This window comes from Lathyrus oleraceus, chromosome 5, assembly GCF_024323335.1.
Source record: "Lathyrus oleraceus cultivar Zhongwan6 chromosome 5, CAAS_Psat_ZW6_1.0, whole genome shotgun sequence".
Taxonomy (NCBI): Eukaryota; Viridiplantae; Streptophyta; class Magnoliopsida; order Fabales; family Fabaceae; genus Lathyrus; species Lathyrus oleraceus.
Window position 1 is genome coordinate 194,476,231 of NC_066583.1, and position 23,244 is coordinate 194,499,474.

General features: G+C 38.1%; 1 non-coding gene across 1 annotated transcript; it reads left to right on the forward strand.

The window, feature by feature from the left end:
• Positions 1-14,914: 14,914 nt before the first annotated feature.
• On the forward strand, positions 14,915-15,021 carry LOC127089702 (small nucleolar RNA R71). The gene has a single exon (XR_007791260.1). It is a non-coding gene; the product is annotated as a small nucleolar RNA R71 (small nucleolar RNA).
• The last annotated feature ends 8,223 nt before the right edge of the window (positions 15,022-23,244 follow it).

Genomic DNA, 23,244 nt, shown 5'->3' on the forward strand with positions numbered 1-23,244 from the left:
GTTCTTCGATCCTAAACATCATTGCTTCACATTCCCAGATTATCAGTTGGTACCCGCATTAGAAGAATTCTCCAAGCTGCTTGGGATACCTATTCTTGATCAAATACCCTTCAGTGGTTTAGAAAAGATTCCGAAGTCTGAAGAGGTTGCCGCGGCTTTACACATGGCAAAGTCCGACATCGAAACTAATTGGGTAACAAGAAGTGGAGTTAAGGGTTTACTTGCCAAGTTTCTGATAAATAAGGCCCGAGAATTCTTAAAAGATATGAATGTCCATGCTTTCGAAGAGGTTCTAGCATTACTAATCTATGGTTTGGTGCTATTTCCTAACCCGGATCAATTCATAGACATGAATGCTATTAAGATATTTCTCACTCATAACCCTGTGCCTACCTTGCTTGGAGACATTTTGCATTCCCTTCATACCCGTACTATGAAAAGGCAAGGGACTCTCATGTGTTGCATACCTTTATTATCTAGGTGGTTTATTTCGCACCTTCCTCAATCAGTCTTGAAGAATGAGCAGAATTTGAAATGGTCTCAAAGGATAATGTCGCTCTCCCATTCAGACATCCGTTGGTGTCCTCATCTCGAAGAAAATGTTATCCTCATCGACCGTTGTGGAGAATTCTCTAATGTACCACTCATGGGGATAAGAGGAGGTATTACTTATAATCCTGCTTTAGCCCTACGTCAGTTTGGTTGTGCTCGAAGAGATGGTCCACATGAAATGATTATCCAAGGCACGGTGTTTGACTATGACAACGATTCCCAAGGTCTCCGTCAAAGGTTTGTACGAGCTTGGGGCATGGTGAAAAGAAGCACCTTAGGACAAAAAAACTCTATTCCTATGGAACCTTATCTCAGATGGGTACGCGCAAGAGCTCGTGAACTTGGCATGCCATATCTTGCAGTCGGACCGCTGATTGTTGAACCAGAAGTTGAAGGAGGTACTTCTCAGATCATTCCTTATCCAGATATGCCTACCGATGTTGAAGAGTTGAAGAGATCTTGGATCCAGTTGAGAGAGGAGAGGGATACTTTTGAAGCTCAGTTCTGTGCTGAAAGGAAGAAAGTGTTAGAACTCACCAGCCAGCTTAATGAGGAGCGAAGACTCAATACATATCTTCGCCCGAAAAGAAGCCGCCCCTGGGAGACTTGAGCTTTTATGGTATTCTAAAGGATCAATATTCTCACGGTCTTCGTATTGCAAACAGAAAAATGGCTCTCGAACAAACTGTCAAAGATCTCCAGGCTCAGAATGCTCAATTCCAGGAGATGATGCTGAGCTTATCCAAGGGGCAGGAAGAACTGAAGGCTCTCTTGCTCGAGAAGAAGAAAGACAAAAAACCTGTGAGTTACATTAACCCGGGAAGAAGGCTTAAAGGACAGGCTGCAGGAGTCAAGATTAGAATTCCGAAGGATCAAGAAGAGGGGACGGATTCAGAAGATGAGAATGCTGATCCTTTCAGCCAGGAGGACGAAGATGAAGATTATGAGAATGAGCAGTACTCTCCAAAAGATGACAAGTACAAATTGCTGGAAGAACGTATGCTAGCTATGGAGGGTCAGAAGGCGCCCGGCCTGGATTTCGAAAGCCTGAGTCTAGTCTCTGATGTGGTCATTCCTCGCAAATTCAAGCTCCCCACGTTCACTAAATACGATGGGGCATCTTGTCCTCAGATGCATCTGAGAGCTTACGTGAGAAAGATTCAACCGTATACCACTGATAGGAAGCTATGGATCCATTTCTTCCAAGAGAGTCTGTCTGGCACACAGTTGGAGTGGTATTATCAGCTCGAGAGCTCTAACATCCACACCTGGACTGATCTAGCGGCAGCTTTCTACAAGCACTACCAGTATAATTCTGAATTAGCGCCTACTCGGCTACAGCTGCAAAATATGACTATGGGCTCTAAAGAAAGCTTCAAAGAATATGCTCAAAAATGGAGAGATTTGGCTGGCAGAGTCAAACCCCCTATGACTGATCGGGAATTAGTGGACATGTTCATGGGTACACTGACTGGTCCATTCTACAGCCATCTACTGGGAAGTTCTTCATCGGGTTTCACTGACCTGATATTGACAGGTGAACGTGTTGAAAGCGGTATTTGAAGTGGAAAGATACAGGCAGCTACCTCCGCAAGCACCAGAAAGACACATCAGGGAAAGAATGAATCAAATGCTGTGTATGGTGAAAGGGGTCATAACAAGAAAAGTCGTGACCATACCATTGGAGCAGTCACAATTGCAGCACCGCCAGCTCAAAACTTCCAGCACAGACAAGACAGGCCAAGAAGGCAGTTTACCAAGATCAATATGACTTTAGCACAAGCATTGCGAGGTATGCTGAAGGCAAATTTAATCACCCTCAGAGGCCCTCCTGCAAATCTCAACACTACTTCTCCTCGTTATAATCCCAATGCCAGGTGTGCGTATCACTCCGATAGCCCCGGGCATGATACAAACGATTGCTGGTTGTTGAAGAATAAGATTCAGGATATGATCGACGCTGGAGAAATTGAATTTGATCCTCCGGAGACTCCTAATGTCATCACTGCACCTATGCCTAATCATGACAAGACTGTTAATGTTGTGAATGACAAATCCCACATTACTACTGTAGCGGACTTAACATCTCCTCTCCTGATCATCAAGAAGAATTTATTGCAGGCTGGTTTATTTCCAGGTTGTGCTGAAAACTGCGATCTCTGTGTATTCCGACCCAATGATTGCCTGAAATTGAGGAATGGTATTCAACGACTGATGGATGATCGTACAATTCTCTTTGAAAGGATTCCTAAGGTGGAAAACACTGTTGAAGAAATATCTGTGGTTGCAAGGTCCAAAGTTCCAGTGAAGATTACCGCTACCAGAGTACCTGTGAAGATTACTGTTGAGCCCAAGGTAGCCCCCTAATCATCACTGCACCTGGCCCAGTACCGTATTCCTCAAGCAAAGCCATTCCGTGGAATTATGGAGGTGATGTTTACATCCATGGCGTAAAGCAGGTTGGTAATTCTGCTAATCCTAACGACATTGTTGGGACTAGTAGAATTACCCGAAGTGGAAGGATTTTCTCTCCAGAAATCTCACCTCCCGTCCCTGAAACTCGAGGAAAGGAACCAGCGATCAACCCTGCTCAGTCAAAGACACCGGTCGAAGTTAGTACCGAACACGTTGCCAAACAGGAAATGGAAGAAATGCTGAAAATCATCCGCAAGAGTGATTTTGATGTGGTAGAACAGTTGGGGCATACTCCGTCTAAAATTTCGATGTTATCCTTGTTGTTATCTTCTGAATCTCATGCCAATGCATTGATCAAATTCTTGAAGACCGCTCATGTACCTCAGGAGACATCTGTCGATCAGTTCGAAAACTATGTTGCTAACCTGACTGTTGACAATGGCCTAGGCTTTTCCGATGCTGATCTGACACCAGCAGGAAAGAATCATAACAAAGCTCTGCACATCTCCATTGAGTGTAAGGGGATCACCTTGGCTCATGTGTTGATCGATAATGGCTCTTCTTTGAATGTGCTACCGAAAGCTGTACTCGATAAGCTTGACTGTAAAAGCATTGAACTGAAGCCTAGTGACGTTGTGGTGCGTGCTTACGATGGTGCGAAGAGTGTTGTCCATGGTGAAGTGGTTCTCCCTATCAAGATAGGACCTCAAGTCTTCAACACTACCTTTCACGTAATGAACATTTGTCCTGCCTACTCCTGCTTGTTGGGGCGCCCTTGGATCCATGGGGCAAGTGCTGTAGCTTCATCTCTCCATCAAAAGCTGAAGTATCCAATAGAGGGTAAGATTGTCACTGTGTATGGAGAAGAAGAGTATATTGTCAGTAGTGTGCAGGCCTTCAGATACGTCGAGATGGATGGCGAATTCTTCGAGACTCCTTCTCAGTCATTTGAAGTGGTTCCTCCGCCCAGTCCTGTCCTTAAGCCGACTCCCCTTGTGCCCAAGGTTATTCGTGCTCCTCCTGCTATGATTTCTCTGAAAGATGCTCAAGCCGTGGTTAAAGATAGTGGTCGTACTGGCTGGGGTCAACTGATCGATGTACCTTACAAGTCTGATAAGTCTGGCCTGGGGTTTAACCCTGAAAAGATGGTCAAAGATCAGATTAATGCTGTAGAGGATGCTGATAGTGATCGTGACCTGGATAGCTGGATTTTCCCAACAATTGGTGACGGGCTCAATAATTGGAAGGCTGAAGACACTATCCCGATTTCCTTTAGTCAGGAGTAATTGTTATTGTCTATTTTAGTGTTGCAAATTTTTTAGTTTTTACAATTGAACTTCTTAAAGCATTGTGTCTATGCCCGGGGCACAATAGCTAATTTGTTAAGGGTTTTGTCATTTTCATAAGCATATTCACATTCAATAAATCAATGGACCTTTTTGCATTCAAATATTGTGCTCTTTATCTTTCCTGTCATCTTTCGAACAAGTTATGTTTTCTTACACACACTCACGTAACGAATTGCAGATCCACACCCACTCTAGATCCTGTTGATAATATTTCTGCTACTGTTAATTATGACTTCGAAAATCCGATCTACCAAACCGAGGATGGAAGTGAGGAAGATTGTGAAGTACCTGAAGAGCTTGCCAGACTGGTACTGCAAGAAGAGAGGACTGTACAGCCGCATGAAGAGTCAATCGAAATTGTAAACTTGGGTACTGAAGTGGACAAGAAAGAAGTCAAAATAGGAGCAGGCTTGGGAGACAGTGTCAAGGAAAGATTGATTCAGATGTTACATGACTATATTGAGATTTTTGCTTGGTCTTACGAAGACATGCCAGGATTGGATACTGATATAGTAGTGCATCGTTTTCCGATGAAGGAAGATTGTCGTCCTGTTAAGCAAAAGGTTCGTCGCATGCGTCCTGAAATGTCCGAGAAAATCAAAGTCGAAGTTATGAAACAGTTTAATGCCGGTTTTCTAGCTGTTACTTCTTATCCCCAATGGGTTGCTAATGTGGTACCAGTGCCAAAGAAGGATGGTAAGGTGCGAATGTGCGTAGATTACAGAGATTTGAATAAAGCGAGTCCCAAAGATGACTTCCCACTTCCGCACATTGATGTTCTGGTAGATAACACCGCTCAACACAGGGTATTCTCCTTCATGGATGGATTCTCGGGTTATAACCAGATTAAGATGGCACCTAAAGACATGGAAAAAACTACATTTGTGACACAATGGGGCACTTTCTGTTACAAAGTAATGCCATTCGGTTTAAAGAACGCCGGGGCAACGTACCAGCGTGCTATGGTGGTTTTGTTCCATGATATGATCCATCATGAAATAGAAGTATATGTGGATGACATGATAGCCAGATCTCATACTGAAGAAGAACATCTCGACCATTTGTACAAATTGTTTGAGAGGTTGAAGAAATACAAGCTGAGATTGAACCCGAACAAATGCACCTTTGGAGTAAGATCCGGTAAACTCTTGGGATTTATTGTCAGTGGCAGAGGAATTGAGGTTGACCCGGCCAAGGTGAGAGCTATTCAAGAAATGCCAGCTCCCAGTACAGATAAAGAAGTCAGAGGTTTCTTGGGACGTTTGAATTACATTGCCCGGTTTATCTCCCATTTGACCGCTACCTGCAAACCCATCTTCAAGTTACTGAGGAAAAATCAAGAGATGATATGGAATGATGAATGTCAAGAAGCTTTTGACAAAATCAAGAAGTACCTCCAAGAACCTCCAATTCTGATGCCACCAGTTGAAGGTAAACCTCTAATCATGTATTTGACCGTGTTAGAAAATTCGATGGGGTGTGTGTTGGGGCAACATGACGAGTCTGGTCGAAAAGAGCATGCCATATACTACCTTAGCAAAAAGTTTACCAACTGTGAAACAAGATACTCACTGCTCGAGAGAACTTGCTGTACTCTGGCCTGGGCTGCTCGCCGACTAAGACAGTATATGTTGAATCATACCACTTTGTTGATTTCTAATATGGATCCTATCAAATACATATTTGAGAAACCTGCCCTCTCCGGAAGAATAGCAAGATGGCAGATGATTTTAACAGAGTATGATATCCAGTATACTACCCAGAAAGCAATCAAAGGAAGCGTGTTGACTGATCATTTGGCTCATCAAGCAGTGGATGATTACCAATCTATGAATTTTGAGTTCCCAGATGAGGATGTCATGCTTGTTACTGATTATGAAGAACCTGGACCGGATGAAGGACCCGAACTGGGATCCCGATGGACTATGGTTTTTGATGGATCTTCTAATGTATTGGGCAATGGTGTTGGTGTTGTAATCATTTCCCCCAAGGGTTGCCATACGCCTTTCACTGCTAGACTATGTTTCGATTGTACCAATAATATGGCTGAGTATGAAGCATGTATTTTGGGACTCAGAGCCGCTATAGACCTGAGAATCAAGTTTTTGAGTGTGTACGGAGACTCAGCATTAGTAATCAGTCAGATCAAAGGAGAATGGGACACTAAACATCCGAATCTCATCCCTTATCGAGAACGGGTGTTGACATTAATCCCATACTTTGAAGAGATTACATTCGAACATATTCCACGAGAGGAGAATCAGTTGGCAGACGCATTGGCTACCATGTCATCTATGTTCAGAGTCAGATGGGACAATGAAGCTCCCATGATCACCATTGAACGATTAGATGAACCAGCATACTGTTATGAACTTAATGCTGATGAAGTAGAAGAGAAACCTTGGTTCCACGAGGTAAAAAGATATTTAGAAACTCAGGAATACCCTGCAGGGGCATCCATCAACGACAGAAAATTTCTGAGGAAGTTCTCCGCTAAATTCTTTCTGAGTAACGGGGTATTATACAAACGTAATTATGATTCGACTTTGCTTCGCTGTGTGGATAAAAAGGAAGCAGAAAAGATTATGGAAGACATGCATGACGGTATTTTTGGGACTCATGCTAGTGGACATACAATGGCCAAGAAGATTCTGAGATCAGGGTATTATTGGTCTACCATGGAAGCTGATTGCCACCACCACTCCAGAACTTGTCACAAGTGCCAGATCTATGCGGATAAAGTACATGTGCCTCCTGCTCCATTGAACGTGTTGACAGCCCCTTGGCCCTTTGCAATGTGGGGCATTGATATGATCGGAGAGATTAAACCTACTGCTTCTAATGGACATCGTTTCATCCTTGTTGCTATTGATTACTTTACAAAGTGGGTAGAGGCAGCCTCATTTGCTGCCGTCACCAAGAATGTGGTGGCACGGTTCATCAAGAATAGTCTTATTTGTCGATACGGCATCCCTGAAAGAGTGATCACGGACAATGGCACCAATTTGAATAACAAGATGATTACTGAACTCTGCACGCAGTTCAAAATAAAACACCATAACTCTTCTCCGTACCGGCCAAAGATGAATGGCGCCGTGGAGGCTGCTAATAAGAATATTAAGAAGATTATACAAAAGATGACAGTGACGTACAAAGACTGGCATGAAATGTTACCATTTGCTCTTCATGGTTATCGCACTTCAGTACGAACTTCGACAGGGGCAACTCCTTTCTCTTTAGTCTACGGAATGGAAGCCGTCTTACCAGTGGAAGTTCAGATTCCCTCTCTAAGAATCATGAAAGAGGCAGGTTTAGACGAGGATGAATGGATTCAGACTCGACTCGATCAGATAAATTTGATTGATGAAAAGAGACTCGCGGCTGTTTGTCATGGACAGATATATCAGAAACGCATGACCCAGGCATTTAACAAAAAGGCCAAGAGACAGGTGTATCAAATTGGCGACTTGGTGATCAAGCGTATCATTCTACCACAAGGTGATCCCAGAGGCAAATGGACCCCCACATACGAAGGGCCATTTGTAGTTAAGAAGGTATTCTCTGGTGGAGCCATGATACTTGCTACGATGGATGGCGAAGACTTCCCACATCCCGTGAACGCAGACATAGTCAAAAAATACTACGAATAAAAGAGACCCGCTAGGTCGACGTATCTAGGCAAAAGTAAGGGCATCCCGGCGAACCAAAAGGGTTCGGGCAAAAATTAGGGATAAACATAAAAAAATGTACACCCGGCAAGTCGAAAATCTGAAAAGGCGGCTTGGGCAAAAAAGGGTATCCTGGTGGACTGAAAACCTGAAAAGACGGTCCAGGCAAAAATTAGGGATTAAAAGCGTATGACTATGTCCCGTTCTCAGACAACTTCACCCAAGTCAAAGGGACTGAACAAGCCAATCACTTCTAATCCGACAGTAGGAGATGAGATGCTTGAAGACATAATGATAGTGGCAGAATTAAAATCAATAGGACTTTTTCTTCATAGCTTTTCTTTGTTGTCTCGACGATTTCCTCTTACTAGGATTTCTGTCTCCTTGTGCTCAAATTGCCTGTTTATAGGCCCTCTTTCAAAATAAATACAATTTTATTTCCAAAAAAATGCTTTTGTTTTACTTTTTCTGTTTTGTTTGCGTAAACGTCCATTGATTTAATTTGAATATATGCATTTTAATATGATCGATGTTTACCAAAAATGCATGCATAAAATAGAAATAGCGATTACTGCAAGACTTCAGGATCGAGGAGAAGGTCTAACCATGCTTTCCAATGAATCCGTTGCTAATTCTATTCCCCAGCAAAGCCAGTTATTCCCCAGAAGAAATTGGCATTACTAGACAAATTGGTCATCTCGTCCACCCCCAGCCAGGCTTCTGTTGAACATTTCTACCATCGGACAGAAATCAAATACCCCAGCTGAGAAAGGGTCATCAATACAAGTATCTCCAACCAGAAGATGGGGATTTATTTTCCCCAGGGAGTCGCCAGAAAAGAACTTTCCCCACGCATAATTCATTCATTACATCATTTCACAGCATACGCATGCATACAATGTTCGCATTTACTTTCGAAAGCATAAAACATCTCATGCATCATGACATAGCATGAAGCTAACTTTATTTTTCAGGTTAATTATCCTCCGGATACAGTCAAAATAAAGATCCATTCAGACGGACATCTTTATCGATCACATTTACATCTTTCAGATATGATCCCCATGAACATCCATTCCGACAACCACTCTGATATCCTCCCAATGATGGCATCTTTAAGCCCATCCCAGACATTTACTACAAATACAACAAATATTATCAGATACAGCCTAACGTATGGTTCATTCTGATTCAGCTCAACATATGACTTCTTCAACTACTCCAATACGGTCTAACGTACGACCCATTTGGATCTTCAAATCCTCAGATACTGCCTAGCGTACGGTACATTCCGGGGTGTAGTCTAGCGTACGACTACTTTCTTCTTCAGATACAGCCTAACGTACGGCTCATTCTGCAACTCCAATACGGTCTAACGTACGACCCATTTGGATCTTCAACTAAGATACGATCTAACGTACGATCTATTCTGACCCCTCTTCGGATACAGCCTAACGTACGGCTCATTCTGCAACTCCAATACGGTCTAACGTACGACCCATTTGGATCTTCAAATCCTCAGATACTGCCTAGCGTACGGTACATTCCGAGGTGTAGTCTAGCGTACGACTACTTTCTTCTTCAGATACAGCCTAACATACGGCTCATTCTGCAACCCCAACACGGTCTAACGTACGACCCATTTGGATCTTCAAACCCTCAGATACTGCCTAGCATACGGTACATTCCGAGGTGTAGTCTAGCGTACGACTACTTTCTTCTTCAGATACAGCCTAACGTACGGCTCATTCTGCAACTCCAATACGGTCTAACGTACGACCCATTTGGATCTTCAACTCAGATACGATCTAGCGTACGATCCATTCTGATCCTTATTTCGTCAGATACAGCCTAACGTACGGCCTATTCTGCAACTCAGATACGATCTAGCGTACGATCCATTCTGATCTTTCATCCCCAGCGAAGTCACCCGCCTAAGGGATAACTCATTCTGCTACTCAGATACGATTGCTTAACATAGCGCTAAATTGCCTTATGGCACACTGTCATACCCCAAAATTTGCCCGTTAATATTATAAGGCATTTTTAAGGCACTCCAACTCATTCTCCAAGGTATTGATCTTAAGAGAACAAAGACCCAACACACAGATGGCCAAATCCAGGAAATGGCCTGAACTGGCTTGCTCGCTAGGCGAGCAATTCCTTCGCCTAGCGAACCCTTCGCTACGCCACTCGCCTAGCGAAGCTTGCGAATACCAGAAAATTCTGGGCTTCATTCTGAGCCCATTAGGTCATAAAAAGAGCATTATAAATACCACAACTTCAGTCAGAAAAAGGGAGAACAAAAACGGAACGGAAAGAGGAGATAGAGAGAAGGCACAGCAAACCCTGGAGGCTAACCCAGAGAATTCAGAGCAACCCTAAAGGAAACCCTGAAGGAAACCCATCTGCACCAAGGTTACCTCCGCCCAACTCAATCCGCCACCCAACTCAATCCGACTTGCCAATTCAAGGTTGCAATTCAATTGCAAACAGGTTTGCATTACTATTACCGCTTTATGTTCTTAATAGGCATGTGGCATTATGATTGAATTTATAAAAGTATCTTAAGTTTTGCATGTGAATTTAAGTATTATGAATATCTTGAATGTTTAACCATGTAATCTCTGTAATGGATGCCATAGGGTGTGCAGCTTGCTGAAATTGTACTGTTATCAAAACCAGAACCCGCAGCCGCTCGCTAGCCCATCGCTAAGCGAGCATGTAGCGAGCGTTCGCTAAGCCTTCGCTAGGCGAGGCAGGAGCGAACGTGACAGTCGCTGATTTTTCTGTTCTGTTCTATGCTTATCGGATCTGTTTTATTCTATGATTTTTCTGTTCTGTTCTATTCTGTCCTACCGCTGTGTTCCTTTTGTTTGGTGCAATTCTCGATTGCACCCTGATTTGATATTCTGACTTGTTTGCTGAATTTTGTAAGGGCTCTCATACTCCCGAAAAGGTAGCTTGCTAGGTATTCCACTTTATTTGTGGGATACCCTTGTGGAGATTCATCCTAATTATTCAATTGATTTTAATGTGGAGATTCATCCAAATTACTTAGTTAATTTTAATGTGGAGATTCATCCTAATTATTTAATTAATTTTAATGTGGAGATTCATCCTAATTACCTAATTGATTACAACTACCTAATTGATTATAAAATATTGCCTTTGAATATGTGATCTTGGACCTCTCTTTGTTGCCTTACGATATTACGGTATTATGGTCATGTCCCGCGAATGTGGGGATACACTTAGCAAAGACCCTTCGATTAAATCATCATGTCCCTATAAAATAAATCATAGTCCCTCGGATGTTGCCTTCGAATATATGATTTTGTCCCTCGATGACCCTTCAGTGTAGCCTACGGTTAAATGATGATCGTCCCTTCGAATGCTAAGGTATCCTTACAAATGTTGCCTTCAATGACCAATCGATGACCCTACGATGACCCTTTTACATCCAAAGGATAAGACTACTTACTTCTCAATAGTAAGGACAGTTTCACCCTCATAAGGATAGGAAATGCCCATAAAGACCTTGGGTAGGTATAACTCTTAATTGCTGGCTCACAACCTAAAACATTTTTCATACCTCACACTTTGCAAATACTAGAAAATCACCACTTGGTATACATTCGTACTAGAATCATTGCCAAGTTATATTTTTTCTAAACCGCTTTCAAAATTAAACGAGATAAATACTTTGTATACATTCGTACAAGAATCATTACAAAGTTAAACTCTCTTTTCAAAACATTCTTTAAGCAATTCACAAACACTTTTTCAGACAAACATAAGTGATCAAGCAATTAAGAGCCCATGGATAACCATGGATACAAAGGGTGCTAACACCTTCCCTTTGTATAATGTACCTCCCGAACCCGAAATCTAATTAAGGTCTTTCCTGTTCTTTTCCACCTTTCCTTATGGGATAAAAGAAAAGTCGGTGGCGACTCTTGCTATCCGCGACATTTGCTTTCCAAAGCAAAAACACCCAAAGTCAGTTCACCGTATGACACACACTAACTCTAACACTAACCATTAACCATTAACATTTAATTCTTGCTCTTTACATTTATGCAATTTACTATTCTTGTACATATTATTCATTTTCTTTTTCCTTTGCTCATTTGAGCACATGTGTATGTTAATGCAATTTGCCTTTTGCTCACTTGAGCACATAATTGTGTATATATTATTGTGCTTGTGTTTTGTTTTGATTGTTGTGGACCAAATGCAAAAAATGGATAAATGGACTTAGTTTCTAGGACATTCCCTATGCAAAAAAAATGGAGTAAAAAGGACCTTAAATGTTGAAGATGGATTAGAAGGATCAAATCTCTAAACTCACTCTTGTCCATTCTTTATTTACTTCATAGAACTCTTTGATGTGTGTGCTTTTGTGTTAGGGAATCCTATTTGAGCCAAATTGAAGAACCATTGCCATGTTCATCCAAAGTGAAAGATACAAGAGTCACTGGGGATCTTCTAAGAGCTTGCTTGGTTAATTTGATTGCTTGAGCTTACACTTATATTGCTTGCATATTCCAAAGGACGGGAGCTACTTGGATCATCAATATGATCTCAAGAGAGGAACTCCATTTGTGGTCTTGTTTCTTATCCCTCGTCTCTTGTATGACTAGGACTTTAGCCATTCTTCTTCTTCTCTCCACTCTAACCCAAGCCAAAACTTTTGTGCAAACATTTAACACTTCTTTTTAAACATTAGAAACCTAAGCCTTATGCTGTTAATTTTCAAACTTTATTTTCACAACACTTATTTTGAATTGAACCTTTAAGACAACTTTGACCATATTTTGTAAATACTTTTCATTGGTAAATATAACTCATTCAAATACTTTTGTGGTTTCAATGGCCACTCTCTTAATCAAAAAACCTTTTTCATAACCTTTAGCTATTAGGTTTGAGTTATCCTTGAGGTAGATGTAATACTCACCTACATCCTTAGTGATGGACAATGAGTCTTCCATGCTTATTATAGGGTTAACCTCTCACTAGCATGTTGAAGTTATCCTCACATGGTGGATTTGTGGTTTTGGGTTGAGTTTTCTCCCTTGGATAACAAAAGACCTTTAAGGCTTTTGGACCAATCAATTCACTGACTCGTTTTGAGATTTTTACCCCGAACTACGAGGTTTTGATCCTAATCTTTTTTTAAGATGGTACGTAGGCAATGAGTTTATCCATCCAAACACAAAGTTGTAAATAACTTGTATATTCTCTTCTTATCTCTTCAATCATGTTTGCACAAACAAATTTTTCACAAAATACCAACCTTACAACAAGTGTGAAAAGGGCTCCCTAGGAGTACCTAGGATGTTTTGGGTGCTTAAAATCTTCCCATTGCATAACCAACCCCCTTACCCCAATCTCTGACATTTTTACTAGTTTTTGATTCAATAAAACTTTTAGGTTTTTGTTAGCTTTCTAACCATTCCTTTGGATAAATAGAAGTGCGGTGGCGACTCGACTTGTATGGTTTACCTTGGATTTACTCAATATCTCTAATGGTAACGAATACCGCGCTACAGTCTTAATTCTCCCAAATTGAGTTTTTTGCATGTGGATAAGGGCATTAAACTAACAATGGCTCCTAAATCACATAGAGCTTCGTCTATGATAAACTTTTCGATTACACATGGTATGGAAAAACTACCAGGGTCTTTCAGTTTAGGAGGCATGTTGTTTTGAATGATAGCGCTGCATTATGTAGTAAGCATAACAGTTTCATCATCCTCAAGCTTTTTCTTGTTGGATAGAATCTCTTTAAGGAATTTAGCACATGAAGGCATTTGAGTAATGGCTTCTGTGAATGGTATGGTTATGTTCAGTTGCTTCATAAGTTCCACGAATTTCTTGAATTGTCTTTCATTTTTGGATTTAACAATCCTTTGGGGATAAGGTACAGGTGGTTTGTATGGTGGTGGAGGAACATGAGGTGGTTCTTTATCTTTTTCCTCTCTGCTTTCATCTTCTTTTCCATCATTGGTTACTTCGTTTACTTTTTCGGATCCTTTACCAGAATTTTGATACATGGTCGAATTTTGAATTCTTGGGTCAGTTGGTTCATCTAGTTATGTCCCACTCCGAAGTGTGATAGCGTTAGCGAGGCCTTTTGGATTTTGTTGAGGTTGACCAGGAAATGCTCCAGCTGGGGCTCCTATTGCGGCTTGTTGTTGGGATACTTGGGAGATATGAGTTTCTAACATCTTGTTATGGGTAGCTATAACATCAAACTTATTTGACAATTGTTTCATCAGTTCACTCGTATGAGCGTTTTGATTTGCAAATTCTTTATTTTGTTGAGCTTGGGTATTTATAAATTTTTCCATCATGATCTCCAGATTTGACTTTCTAGGTGCTTGTGGAGCAACATGGGCTCCTTTCTGATAGCCAGGTGGAATAGCAGGTGCTGGGTTTGGTGGAAACAAAGCATTGCTACTTTTATAGGAAAATTTTGGATGGTTCATCCAACTAGGATTGTAAGTGTTTTAATATGAGTTTCCTTGGGCATAGTTTACTTGGTCGGTGGGTACACCAGCCAATAACTGACAATCAACATTAGTGTACCCAGGGGTTCCACATGATTCACAGTTTGGTGTTATAGCAGCTACGGTAGTTGCTGGTGTTATGGCCAAGCTTTCAATCTTTTGAGTAAGTGCATCCATTTTAGCATTGACGCGGTATGTGCCATTGACTTCATACATTCCTCTTTTCTGAGTTGGTTTTTCTACAGCAGCATGTTCTCCTCCCCATTTGAAATGATTTTTATCCATGTTCTATATGAGTTCATAAGCTTCGTCATAAGGTTTGTCCAATAGAGCACCGCTAGCGGCAACACTTAAATTCATCTTAGTGTTATACAACAAACCATTATAGAAAGTATGGATAATCATCCATTCTTCAAGTCCATGGTGTGGACAGAGTCACAACATGTCCTTGTATCTTTCCCAAGCATTGAAAAGAGATTCATTGTCTTTTTGCTTAAATCCGTTGATTTGAGCTCTTAGCATAGTTGTGTTTGCCTGGTGGAAAGTATCAGGCTAAGAAGACTTTCTTCAACTCGTCCCATGTGGTTACTGAGTTTGAAGGTGGAGACTGTAGCCAAGCTCTAGCTCTATCTCTTAAGGAAAAAGGGAAAAGACGTAGTCTAATGGCTTCTTGACTGACACCATTTACTTTCACTATGTCTACGTACTGCACAAACACTGACAAATGTAAGTTAGGATCATCTGTAGGACTACCTGAAAAATGGTTTTGTTGAACGACTGATAATAACGAAGGTTTCAACTCGAAATCGTTTCAATTTAGTGGCAGGGGCCGCAATATTGTTATGTGGTTCTACTTGCGATGGAACAACATAATACTTCAACTGACAGTTTTGTGGTCTATCGGCCATAATTGGTTCTGGTTCTGAAAATGGGGTGTTAGGATTTGGAAGGTCGTATTTAATACAAAAATTATTGATTCGGTGTTTTATATTAAGATAACGCTCGATATCGTCAATTGGTTGCTCCAACTCCTTGCTCTGAAAGCGAGTGTCTGGCATACAATTGACAAAGAAAAAGAAAGAAAATTTGTTGCCTTAGTCTATATTGCGCAACAAAGAAATCACAATATTGACTAAATTAGTCCTCGACAACGGCGCCAAAAACTTGATGAGTGACGGGCGTGTCTGTCGGATTATGACTACAAGCGCACAACCTATCGTGTAGTTTTAAAAGATTATCAAACCCACAAGGACTAATGGTCAAACTAATGCTATCTATTGTTGTAGTGCAAATCTAAGGCTAAAGATTATAAGGGTAAGAATGGAAACGAAAATACTAATTTCTAACGGTTTAAAAGTTATGATAACAAACGAGTCCAGAATATGGATTCCGCGTACCTAAGGGATTAGGTAGAATTAGGCACTAAATATAATTCTACTGCGTTATGTAGAAAATACCGACTTAAAGATCCCGTCTCACACTCTCCGCTATTGACAAAGATCACACCTCCTAACCACAAGATTTTTCTCTTGCTCGTCTGTTCTAATTAGAAAGCGCATTTTGAAAGTAAATGAGATCCTAAATGATGCCTAAAGCGCTCCCGCTGTTTTTAGGATCGATGCCTAGTTTCCAATATCTGGTTCCTTCCTCACACTCTCGCGCTACCGGATTAAACCTTAACTGGTCTCACACTTTCGTGCCAAAATAGTAAAACATACAATTGGAAACTAAAGCCAAAACATAGTTAAATCATAAATTCACACCTATTATTTCTACCGAGTCCCGTCGGTAATGATGGTCCTCATACGCCAGACTCAGAATAAATTAGCAAGACATGATATTATTTGGGAATAACATAATTAAAACATTCAAAATTAAGAGTAACATGACATGCAAGTAATTGAAATAGTAAAACATGCAAATATCAAAAGCAGTAAAAAGAACCTGAAATTGCTTAAAATAAAACTGGAATTAACTTGAACTTGAAAATAAAATAACGGAAAACTTGTTCTTTGATCCAAGAGTATAATGAAGATTAAAACAGAATACAACTAGAATAGGTGTGACAATCCCTCAATGTAAGTTATTGTCACTTTCACAGGTAATTTATGCTTAACTCTAAAAACTCGATTCGATAGAGCTTTTGCACAACTTGGATACCTTCTAAAGTCTCCCACAATCCTATTTATAGACGTTTTGAGACTTGATAACTCCCTTGGATAGTGCATGGAGAGTTGAGGGAAAATAGAGGATAAAAAACGGTCCAAAACTGCCCACTAGCGCAGTTCTGTTACTGCATGATAATGGCGAACGCCATTAGGGGAATGGCGAACGCCATTCCTTCCATGTTTTAAATGACGTGGGAGCGAAGTAAATGGCGAACGCCATCTTCTAGATGGCAATCGCCGTCAGGACAGAATGCATAAAATTGGCTCTTTTGCTCCTATTTCGCTCCTTTTCCGCGAGGCTTCCAAAACTTCAATGATATCGGATAATAACTAAAAAACAAATAAAACATAAGTAAAAGACGATAAAATGCATAAAAACATAAACGAATATCATGCGAACTGAGCCTAAAAACATGATACGATTTCTCGTTATCAATTGCCCTGTAAGCTCCATGCTTAGGAAAATCCTTTTTCATGCACTGCCTTGTAAGCTCTACGCTTAGGCAACTCATTTCATGCATGCCCTGTAAGCTCTGTGCTTAGACAAACCGTTTCACTCATATCCTTTAAGTTATCTGCTTAGGAAAACTCCATTTATTGTAGGTCTTAATCCTCTAGATCTAGGCAAAACCCTACAACTATGCATTAGCTACTCATCAGTTATTGGTTAAACGCCACACTCTTCTGGTTCACACACCACTCTATGGGTTCAAACAACACAATCTTGGTCCAAATAACACCTTAACAACACCTTCACCATTTCAAAAACCTTTTCCAATTTATTCACAAACTCTTTAATCCAATTCAATCACAAATTCTTTTCAAAACAAAATAATTTTTTGTTCTTTTCATAAAAGAACTGTTATAATTCGTTCCTTAGCAGTCATACTAAAAGCTTAAAGCATCCGGACAAGGGTCAAAATTAGCTAACATTAAAGCACTTCCAGGATACGATTATAACATTGTTCCCTAAAAACAACCAACAAATACGTAGTGTTCTACCGCGAATTAGGGTTTGAATCCTTGGAGAGTACATTAATTAATAAACTTATTTTTCCCTTAATTAAAATCAATCGCAAGTAACCTTTAGATAATAACACTCATTCACACAAAGAACAATTAAAATGGTTCCCGTTGAATAGAACAGATGTGAGGGATGTTAATACCTTCCCCTTGCATAACTGACTTCCTTACCCTATTTCTCTTTCCCTTGGGATTTATGGATATTTTCTCTTTCCTTTGGAATAAATAAATTTCGGTGGTGACTCTATTGTATGTTCGAACGTGCGATGCACTTGGGTATTTTTTGCGGCGCGACAAGCTTCACTAGTTAATTCAGCACATAGGAATCTCACCGAATCCTTCTTGAAATTGTCTTTCCAATCCCACTCCTTCAGCTCATCTATGATCACGTCTCTGTTGATCACAACTTACTTGTTCAAGGGATCAAATAATTTGTATCCACCTGTCAAATGATATCCTATCAGAATCATTTGGCTAGACTTGTCATCAAGCTTCCTTCTCAATTGATCAAGCATATGTCTATGTGCTATAGATCCAAACACCTTCAGATGACTTAATCTAGGGTTGACACCAAACCAAAATTCTTCTGGTGTGATTCCTTATAGCTTCTTAGTCAGACATCTGTTCAGGATGTATGTTGCAGTCGGCATATCCTCATCATATAGCTCATCATGTAAGTGCTTTCCTCTTAGCATACTCCTCACCATGTTCATGATGGTTCCATTTTGCTGTGGAGTGTATGGTGGGACCATCTCATGCACAATCCCATCTTTCTCACATAACACATCAAAATATTTTGACATATTCTCCACCATCATCAGTCTTCATAGTTTAAAGATTTCGACCACTTTATCTCTCCATCATAGATTTAAACTTTGGGAACACATCAAGCACATCACTTTTCTTCTTGATTAGGTATGCCCATAATTTTTTATTGAAATCATCTATGAATGTGACAAAGTATTTGTTACCTCCAATTGAATCTACCTGGATATGACCATACACATCTGAATATATGACTTTAAGAATTTCCTTCGACTTGCTTCCTGCATCTTTGCTGAAGTTATTCTTGTGTTACTTTGCTTGAACACATTATTCACACACTTCATTTGGAATGTCGATTTCATGTAATCCTAAAACCATGTTTCTTCTCTTCAGGTTTCTGATGTCTTTAAAGTTGAGATGACCAAGTTTACAGTGCCATAGTCATTCATCTATGCTAGATGCAGCTGCTAGACACTTGTGCTACATCATATTTAGTTGAATCTTGAAGGTTTTGTTTCGAGACATGGGTGCCTTCAAGATTAACCTACCATATGAGTCGAGAACTCTCATCATCTTATCTTCAATCAACAATTTGTAATTTTTCTCGATCAGTTATCCTATGCTAAGAAAATTGCTTTTCATGCCTGGTATGTATAGTACATTGGAAATTACTAACCTTTTGCCATCTTTCTTCATAATCAAAACATCACAAATACCTTCAGCAGTCAGGGTATTGCCATTTACGAATTTTATCTTATTCTTCATCGAGGGACTCATGTTGACAAACAAATATTTCCTTCTAGTCATCTGTCATGAGCAACTTGAGTTTAAGTACCATTGGTCCTTAAATATTTCTTCATATTTCATTGTGACCATCAATAACATCTCTTCTTCTTCTTCTTCTTCTTCTTCTTCTTCGTGTTTTGTAAGTCTTGCATCACTTTCTTGATTTTCTTTCTTGCCTCCTCGACATTGACTTGCATAATGTCCATACTTCTGACATTTGTAACACTGATTATGGCTTTTATCAGGTTTCCTTTCATCGCCTTTTCCTTTACCTGCATCACAACCTTTGTAATTGCTTTTATTTGAAGTTTGTTTCTGTTTTGATGAACTGCATTCTTGTTGGTTTCCTCTACCAGTCGAATTGTTATAACTTCCTCTGCCTTTGTTACCATTCCATCTTTCTTTGTCTTTCTTTTATTTTGTTGAATGCGTTTGCAGAGCTACATCACTCTTTGTATTGCTTGCAGATCTTTCAACCATTCTTTGTTCATGAGATTCAAACGTCCCTTGAAGCTCTTCTTTTGTCATGATTGGCAAATCCTTCGATTCTTCTATGGATACTACCACATAATTGAACTTTGAAGTCAATGACCTCAAGATCTTTGTAACTACTGATCTTGATGTCAACACTTCTCCATACATCTTGATTTAATTCACCAGCCTTATTACCCTAGTGAAAAAATCAACGATGCTTTCACTTTCTTCCATTTGAAGCAATTCATACGTTCTTTTATGAGTTTGTAACCTCGCCTCTTTCACCTTCTCAGCACCTCCAAACAATTTCTCTAGGATGTCTCATGCTTCCTTTGCCGAGTCTACATCACCAACTTTCTCAAAGTTATATGGATCAACGCATTGATGGATTAAAAAGAGAACTTTATAATCTTTCTTCTTCAAATCTTTGTGTGCAACCTTTTTGTTCATCTGTAGCATTCTTTCCAATTGGTGTTACTCCATTCTTCACAAGATCCCAAAAATATTGAGATAGAAAACAACCTTCATCTGCTTACACCAATTTTCATAATTCTTACCATTCAAGATTGGAAGATTTGCTGAAAAATGCCCGTTCGGATGAGAAGTCAATGCGTTATGCCTCCCAAGAATCACAACCAGATTTCTAGATACTAGATGTTGGAATTAACCAAAATCTTGAAGATAATCCGAATCAATATTGATGAACAAGAATTAATCTTTTCTGATTGATCGTTCCTCTCATTCTTCACTCGTCACTTGAATGATTCAACCATGTCTTGGTTGCAAGATGATTCTGCCATACAGTGATTTAAGAAGAAAAGAAATATGTGAAAGTGAATTGAGGAATAAAAAAGAAATTAGGGTTTTGAGAGAAAGAAGAAGAAGATTGATCAAATTCTTCAGAGTTTCTCTTTGCATTTATTTACTCTCTCCGTTCCTTTTTAAGTGTCACTTTCTTAATAAATTTTTGTTTCTTTTTAATTGTCCATTGCAAAGTTCAAGATAATATTGATGCACTCTTGTCAAAATTACCCCTATGTAATTATTAAAGAGAGAGAAAAAGTAAAATGAATGTAGTATTTAATTAGGGGTATTATAGGTAAAAGGAGAATTATTGTTTAAAAAGTAACAAGAATGATTATCTTTCTTGATATGTGTAAAAAATAAAAAAATGACACTTAAAAAGGAACCCAGGGAGTACTATGAATTTTGCTTATTCAACATACTTACAATAGTAGGAATACCTCCATATTTATAGATGAAATTACTTGCACATCAAGTAATCTCTAAGTAATTAACTAACAACAAAATGCTAACTTTAACTCACTCAACTCCTTCGACAACTATGTACTCCGACTACTATCAAATACAGTCGATTTCGACTCTGTCGAATCTTACAACATGCTTAACACAAATAATTACATATTTAACACAATTTGGTCGAAATGATAAAATTACTCTATTTCGTTGTTAAATATCCAAACAATAAAATTGTATAATTATTCCATTCGATCCGTCTGTTCCATTCTACCCTTTTCCATAATTCGTTTTCATCTATCCAAATATATCCTAAATTGTGTTAATTCCCCATTACTACTATTTTTTATTCATTATATCATACACAATATTAAACAACGATTAAGTTGCATTTACAATTACATTCTTAATAAGAGAATCATTGCCTGATAGGATGATTAATAAATCCCTCCCCGTCATACGATAGAGTACTACTGTACGAATTTGATTGACCTTTCAAATGCCAATTGGCATCCCAGTCATTCAAATAGCCAATCTTATACTAAGAGAAACTTCAACTTCAAAATTAATCAATTTGAAGAATGAAAAACGCGCTTCCGACTTTAAGATTGTTTCATCCGTCTTTCACCAAAGTCAAAATAGGAAACCTGTCCAAATATCTTTTTGTTTTTAGATTCACAAAAGATACTACTCGTGCTAATTTTTTTTATATTTTTTTTAGTAATGTTTTGGTGTACTAGTACTAAGTTCTTTTCCTATTTAAAATGAATTGATTATTTTGATTAATCTTTTTATATAAATATTTTAGTACAAGAAGAAAAAAAACACAGTAGTACAATTTTATGAAGTCTATATTTATTTTTAACCATCTTAGTAAAAAGATCTAGTTATACAATCAAACCATAAAAATACTGAAACTTAGAAGTAAGACAATTCTGATAATAAAGTAAAATAATTAGAAAAAGTCATATTTTGCTGATGTAAAATAATTTGAATAATATTTTTTTAACATTAAATTACAATATCACTAATAAAATTAAAAAATTTCAAAAATAAATAAATATATATTTCAAATAATAATTATAAACTAAAAAAATCAAATTATAAACTATACAATTAATATTTTAAGTTAATAAAATTAAATAATATAATAAAGTACAATATAGACAAATACGCTGGTTTAATTAGTAATTTAATTGAAATATATCAATGTAAATAAGTTCTACATTGTCAATGAATTATAGTCATTAAATTATTTAAATGTACCCGATATTTATTTATTTATTTATTAGTATTCAGTTTTGAGTAAAATTTATACTTTTTAAATATATTAATCTAATATATATTTATATATTTTAATTTTTTTATTAATGTATTTTAATATTATTTTTGAATATTTTAATACTATTATAATGATATTGTATTGTGAATCAAACAATTTAATCTTTTACTCACATATTTTATAAAAAATAAATTTTTATTGATATATTTATACCTTTATTTTTTTTAAATTTCATACCATATCAAATTCATATTTATATTTTACTTTCTCCATTCTTTTTTATAAATAATTTTTAACTTTAAAATCTATTAAATAATTAATATATCTGATTAATATATAATTTAAATATATTATTTATTGAGTTATTTTAAAAGTTAAAATTTATTTATAAAAAGAATGAGTAGAATATAGAGAAAATGGATGATGCATTGATATTGTAAATTTATTTTATACTGTTTACTAATGACGATCATCTATCCTGTTAAGTCAAGTCAGATTAAAAATTTTAAAATTTTTAATGACATATCAAATTGATATTCTTTATTGGATGACAGTATTCTATCACAATTAAATCCTAAAATATACTCCCTCCGTTCCTTTATAAGTGTCACTTTTATATAAAAAATTTGTTTCTTTTTAATTGTGACTTGCAAAGTTCAAGGTAGTATTAAGTGCAATTTTGTCAAAATTACCCCTAGATAATGATTAGAGAGAGAAAAAAAGTAAAGTGAATGTAATAAATAATTAAGGATATTATAGGTAAAAGAAGAATTAGTGTTTGAAAAGTAACAATAATGATTAGCTTCCTTAGTATATGTAAAAAGTCAAAAAATGACACTTAAAAAAGAACGGAGGAGGGAGTATAAGATTAAGTATCATCGTTCAATTGTCTTCCTATTTTATCATAAAAGAAAATCCTAATTTAAGTTGAATAAAAAATAAATTTTGTCTGTTAAATTCAGTGCCGATTCTAGTGAATATCCACGTGAG